The sequence below is a fragment of the Oncorhynchus keta genome, chromosome 4 (assembly GCF_023373465.1).
Source record: "Oncorhynchus keta strain PuntledgeMale-10-30-2019 chromosome 4, Oket_V2, whole genome shotgun sequence".
Taxonomy (NCBI): domain Eukaryota; kingdom Metazoa; phylum Chordata; class Actinopteri; order Salmoniformes; family Salmonidae; genus Oncorhynchus; species Oncorhynchus keta.
Genome location: NC_068424.1, coordinates 127,804 through 134,722, shown reverse-complemented (window position 1 = coordinate 134,722; position 6,919 = coordinate 127,804). Strand labels below are relative to the sequence as shown.

Genomic DNA, 6,919 nt, shown 5'->3' with positions numbered 1-6,919 from the left:
ACATACCTCCACCTTCAGTCACATACCTCTTTACCTCCACCTACAGTCACATACCTCCACCTACAGTCACATACCTCCACCTACAGTCACATACCTCTTTACCTCCAGTCACATACCTCTTTACCTCCACCTACAGTCACATACCTCTTTACCTCCACCTACAGTCACATACCTCTTTACCTCCACCTACAGTCACATACCTCTTTACCTCCACCTACAGTCACATACCTCTTTACCTCCACCTACAGTCCATACCTCTATACCTCCACCTACAGTCACATACCTCTATACCTCCACCTACAGTCACATACCTCTATACCTCCACCTACAGTCACATACCTCTTTATACCTCTTTACCTCCACCTACAGTCACATACCTCTTTACCTCCACCTACAGTCACATACCTCTTTACCTCCACCTACAGTCACATACCTCTATACCTCCACCTACAGTCACATACCTCTATACCTCCACCTACAGTCACATACCTCCACCTACAGTACCTCCACCTCCAGTCACAGTCTATACCTCCACCTACAGTCACCATATACCTCCACCTACAGTCCCATACCTCTATACCTCCACCTACAGTCACATACCTCTATACCTCCACCTACAGTCACATACCTCTCTTACCTCCACCTACAGTCCCATACCTCTATACCTCCACCTACAGTCACATACCTCTTTACCTCCACCTACAGTCACATACCTCTTACCTCCACCTACAGTCACATACCTCTACCTACAGTCACATACCTCTTTACCTACACCTAGTCACATACCTCCACCTACAGTCACATACCTCCACCTACAGTCACATACCTCCACCTACAGTCACATACCTCCACCTCCACCTACAGTCCCATACCTCTATACCTCCACCTACAGTCCCATACCTACTATACCTCCACCTACAGTCACATACCTCTATACCTCCACCTACAGTCACATACCTCCATACCTCCACCTACAGTCCCATACCTCTATACCTCCACCTACAGTCACATACCTCTTTACCTCCACCTACAGTCACATACCTCTTCACCTCCACCTACAGTCACATACCTCTTCACCTCCACCTACAGTCCCATACCTCTTCACCTCCACCTACAGTCACATACCTCTTCACCTCCACCTACAGTCACATACCTCCACCTACAGTCACATACCTCCACCTACAGTCACATACCTCCTCCACCTACAGTCACATACCTCTATACCTCCACCTACAGTCATACCTCTATACCTCCACCTCCAGTCCCATACCTCTATACCTCCACCTACAGTCACATACCTCTATACCTCCACCTACAGTCACATACCTCCACCTCCAGTCCCATACCTCTATACCTCCACCTACAGTCCCATACCTCTATACCTCCACCTACAGTCCCATACCTCTATACCTCCACCTACAGTCACATACCTCTTTACCTCCACCTACAGTCACATACCTCTTTACCTCCACCTACAGTCACATACCTCTTTACCTCCACCTACAGTCACATACCTCTTTACCTCCACCTACAGTCACATACCTCTACCTACAGTCACATACCTCTTTACCACATCCACCTCCACCTACAGTCACCTCTATACCTCCACCTACCCTCCACCTCCAGTCACATACCTCTATACCTCCACCTACAGTCACATACCTCTATACCTCCACCTACAGTCACATACCTCTTTACCTCCACCTACAGTCACATACCTCTTTACCTCCACCTACAGTCACATACCTCTTTACCTCCACCTACAGTCACATACCTCCACCTACAGTCCCATACCTCTATACCTCCACCTACAGTCACATACCTCTATACCTCCACCTACAGTCCCATACCTCTATACCTCCACCTACAGTCCCATACCTCTATACCTCCACCTACAGTCCCATACCTCTTTACCTCCACCTACAGTCACATACCTCTTTACCTCCACCTACAGTCACATACCTCTTTACCTCCACCTACAGTCACATACCTCTATACCTCCACCTACAGTCACATACCTCTTTACCTCCACCTACAGTCACATACCTCCACCTACAGTCACATACTCCACCTACAGTCACATACCTCTATACCTCCACCTACAGTCCCATACCTCTATACCTCCACCTACAGTCACATACCTCTATACCTCCACCTACAGTCACATACCTCCATACCTCCACCTACAGTCCCATACCTCTATACCTCCACCTACAGTCACATACCTCTTTACCTCCACCTACAGTCACATACCTCTTCACCTCCACCTACAGTCACATACCTCTTCACCTCCACCTACAGTCACATACCTCTTCACCTCCACCTACAGTCACATACCTCTATACCTCCACCTACAGTCACATACCTCTACCTACAGTCACATACCTCCACCTACAGTCACATACCTCTTTACCTCCACCTACAGTCACATACCTCTATACCTCCACCTACAGTCACATACCTCCACCTCCAGTCCCATACCTCTATACCTCCACCTACAGTCACATACCTCTATACCTCCACCTACAGTCACATACCTCCACCTCCAGTCCCATACCTCTATACCTCCACCTACAGTCCCATACCTCTATACCTCCACCTACAGTCCCATACCTCTATACCTCCACCTACAGTCACATACCTCTATACCTCCACCTACAGTCACATACCTCTTTACCTCCACCTACAGTCACATACCTCTTTACCTCCACCTACAGTCACATACCTCTTTACCTCCACCTACAGTCACATACCTCCACCTACAGTCCCATACCTCTATACCTCCACCTACAGTCACATACCTCTATACCTCCACCTACAGTCACATACCTCCACCTCCAGTCCCATACCTCTATACCTCCACCTACAGTCACATACCTCTATACCTCCACCTACAGTCACATACCTCTTTACCTCCACCTACAGTCACATACCTCTTTACCTCCACCTCCACCTCCAGTCCCATACCTCTTTACCTCCACCTACAGTCACATACCTCCACCTACAGTCCCATACCTCTTTAACTCCACCTACAGTCACATACCTCTATACCTCCACCTACAGTCCATACCTCTATACCTCCACCTACAGTCCCATACCTCTATACCTCCACCTACAGTCCCATACCTCTTACCTCCACCTACAGTCACATACCTCTTTACCTCCACCTACAGTCACATACCTCTTTACCTCCACCTACAGTCACATACCTCTTACCTCCACCTACAGTCACATACCTCTATACCTCCACCTACAGTCACATACCTCTATACCTCCACCTACAGTCACATACCTCTATACCTCCACCTATACCTCCACCTACAGTCACATACCTCTATACCTCCACCTACAGTCCCATACCTCTATACCTCCACCTACAGTCCCATACCTCTATACCTCCACCTACAGTCACATACCTCTACACCTCCACCTACAGTCACATACCTCTTTACCTCCACCTACAGTCACATACCTCTTTACCTCCACCTACAGTCCCATACCTCTATACCTCCACCTACAGTCACATACCTCTACCTACAGTCACATACCTCTACCTACAGTCACATACCTCTATACCTCCACCTACAGTCACATACCTCCACCTACAGTCACATACCTCCACCTACAGTCACATACCTCTATACCTCCACCTACAGTCCCATACCTCTATACCTCCACCTACAGTCCCATACCTCTATACCTCCACCTACAGTCCCATACCTCTATACCTCCACCTACAGTCACATACCTCTATACCTCCACCTACAGTCACATACCTCCATACCTCCACCTACAGTCCCATACCTCTATACCTCCACCTACAGTCACATACCTCTTTACCTCCACCTACAGTCACATACCTCTTCACCTCCACCTACAGTCACATACCTCTTCACCTCCACCTACAGTCCCATACCTCTTCACCTCCACCTACAGTCACATACCTCTTCACCTCCACCTACAGTCACATACCTCTTCACCTCCACCTACAGTCACATACCTCTTTACCTCCACCTACAGTCACATACCTCTTTACCTCCACCTACAGTCACATACCTCCACCTCCAGTCCCATACCTCTATACCTCCACCTACAGTCACATACCTCTATACCTCCACCTACAGTCACATACCTCCACCTCCAGTCCCATACCTCTACCTCCACCTACAGTCCCATACCTCTATACCTCCACCTACAGTCACATACCTCTATACCTCCACCTACAGTCACATACCTCTATACCTCCACCTACAGTCACATACCTCTTTACCTCCACCTACAGTCACATACCTCTTTACCTCCACCTACAGTCACATACCTCTTTACCTCCACCTACAGTCACATACCTCTATACCTCCACCTACAGTCACATACCTCTACCTCCACCTAGTCACATACCTCTTTACCTCCACCTACAGTCACATACCTCTATACCTCCACCTACAGTCACATACCTCCACCTCCAGTCCCATACCTCTATACCTCCACCTACAGTCCCATACCTCTATACCTCCACCTACAGTCACATACCTCTATACCTCCACCTACAGTCACATACCTCTATACCTCCACCTACAGTCCCATACCTCTTTACCTCCACCTACAGTCACATACCTCCACCTCCACCTACAGTCACATACCTCTTTACCTCCACCTACAGTCCCATACCTCTATACCTCCACCTACAGTCCATACCTCTATACCTCCACCTACAGTCCCATACCTCTTCACCTCCACCTACAGTCACATACCTCTTTACCTCCACCTACAGTCCCATACCTCTTTACCTCCACCTACAGTCACATACCTCTTCACCTCCACCTACAGTCACATACCTCTTTACCTCTACCTACAGTCCCATACCTCTATACCTCCACCTACAGTCACATACCTCTACCTACAGTCACATACCTCTATACCTCCACCTACAGTCACATACCTCTATACCTCCACCTACAGTCACATACCTCTTTACCTCCACCTACAGTCACATACCTCTATACCTCCACCTACAGTCACATACCTCCACCTCCAGTCCCATACCTCTATACCTCCACCTACAGTCACATACCTCTATACCTCCACCTACAGTCACATACCTCTATACCTCCACCTACAGTCACATACCTCTATACCTCCACCTACAGTCACATACCTCTTTACCTCCACCTACAGTCACATACCTCTTTACCTCCACCTACAGTCACATACCTCCACCTACAGTCACATACCTCTTCACCTCCACCTACAGTCACATACCTCTTTACCTCCACCTACAGTCACATACCTCTTTACCTCCACCTACAGTCACATACCTCTTTACCTCCACCTACAGTCACATACCTCTATACCTCCACCTACAGTCACATACCTCCACCTACAGTCCCATACCTCCACCTACAGTCCCATACCTCTATACCTCCACCTACAGTCCCATACCTCTATACCTCCACCTACAGTCACATACCTCTTTACCTCCACCTACAGTCCCATACCTCTTTACCTCCACCTACAGTCACATACCTCTTTACCTCCACCTACAGTCACATACCTCTTTACCTCCACCTACAGTCACATACCTCTATACCTCCACCTACAGTCACATACCTCTCTATACCTCCCTACAGTCACATACCTCTATACCTCCACCTACAGTCACATACCTCTTACCTCCACCTACAGTCACATACCTCTTTACCTCCACCTACAGTCCCATACCTCTTTACCTCCACCTACAGTCCCACATACCTCTATACCTCCACCTACAGTCACATACCTCTATACCTCCACCTACAGTCACATACCTCTTACCTCCACCTACAGTCACATACCTCTTTACCTCCACCTACAGTCACATACCTCTATACCTCCACCTACAGTCACATACCTCTATACCTACAGTCTCCACCTCAGTCCCATACCTCTATACCTCCACCTACAGTCTACCTCTATACCTCCACCTACAGTCACATACCTCTATACCTCCACCTACAGTCCCATACCTCTTTACCTCCACCTACAGTCACATACCTCTTCACCTCCACCTACAGTCACATACCTCTATACCTCCACCTACAGTCCCATACCTCTTTACCTCCACCTACAGTCACATACCTCTTTACCTCCACCTACAGTCACATACCTCTACCTACAGTCACATACCTCTATACCTCCACCTACAGTCACATACCTCTTTACTTCCACCTACAGTCACATACCTCCACCTCAGTCCCATACCTCTATACAGTCTCCACCTACAGTCACATACCTCTATACCTCCACCTACAGTCACATACCTCTTTACCTCCACCTACAGTCACATACCTCTTTACCTCCACCTACAGTCCATACCTCTTTACCTCCACCTACAGTCACATACCTCCACCTACAGTCCCATACCTCCACCTACAGTCCCATACCTCTATACCTCCACCTACAGTCACATACCTCTATACCTCCACCTACAGTCCCATACCTCTATACCTCCACCTACAGTCCCATACCTCTATACCTCCACCTACAGTCCCATACCTCTATACCTCCACCTACAGTCCCATACCTCTTTACCTCCACCTACAGTCACATACCTCTTTACCTCCACCTACAGTCACATACCTCTTTACCTCCACCTACAGTCACATACCTCTATACCTCCACCTACAGTCACATACCTCTATACCTCCACCTACAGTCACATACCTCTATACCTCCACCTACAGTCACATACCTCTTACCTCCACCTACAGTCACATACCTCTATACCTCCACCTACAGTCACATACCTCTATACCTCCACCTACAGTCACATACCTCTTTACCTCCACCTACAGTCACATACCTCTTTACCTCCACCTACAGTCACATACCTCTTTACCTCCACCTACAGTCACATACCTCTTTACCTCCACCTACAGTCACA

General features: G+C 48.2%; 1 long non-coding RNA gene across 1 annotated transcript; it reads right to left on the bottom strand.

Moving 5' to 3' along the window:
* Positions 1–383: 383 nt before the first annotated feature.
* On the bottom strand, positions 384–6,718 carry LOC127916487 (uncharacterized). The gene is made up of 8 exons (XR_008095016.1): positions 6,352–6,718; positions 5,378–5,579; positions 4,822–5,217; positions 3,347–3,902; positions 2,434–2,863; positions 1,837–1,934; positions 1,257–1,548; positions 384–495 (listed from the first exon to the last, which is right to left on the bottom strand). It is a non-coding gene; the product is annotated as an uncharacterized LOC127916487 (long non-coding RNA).
* Positions 6,719–6,919: the final 201 nt, after the last annotated feature.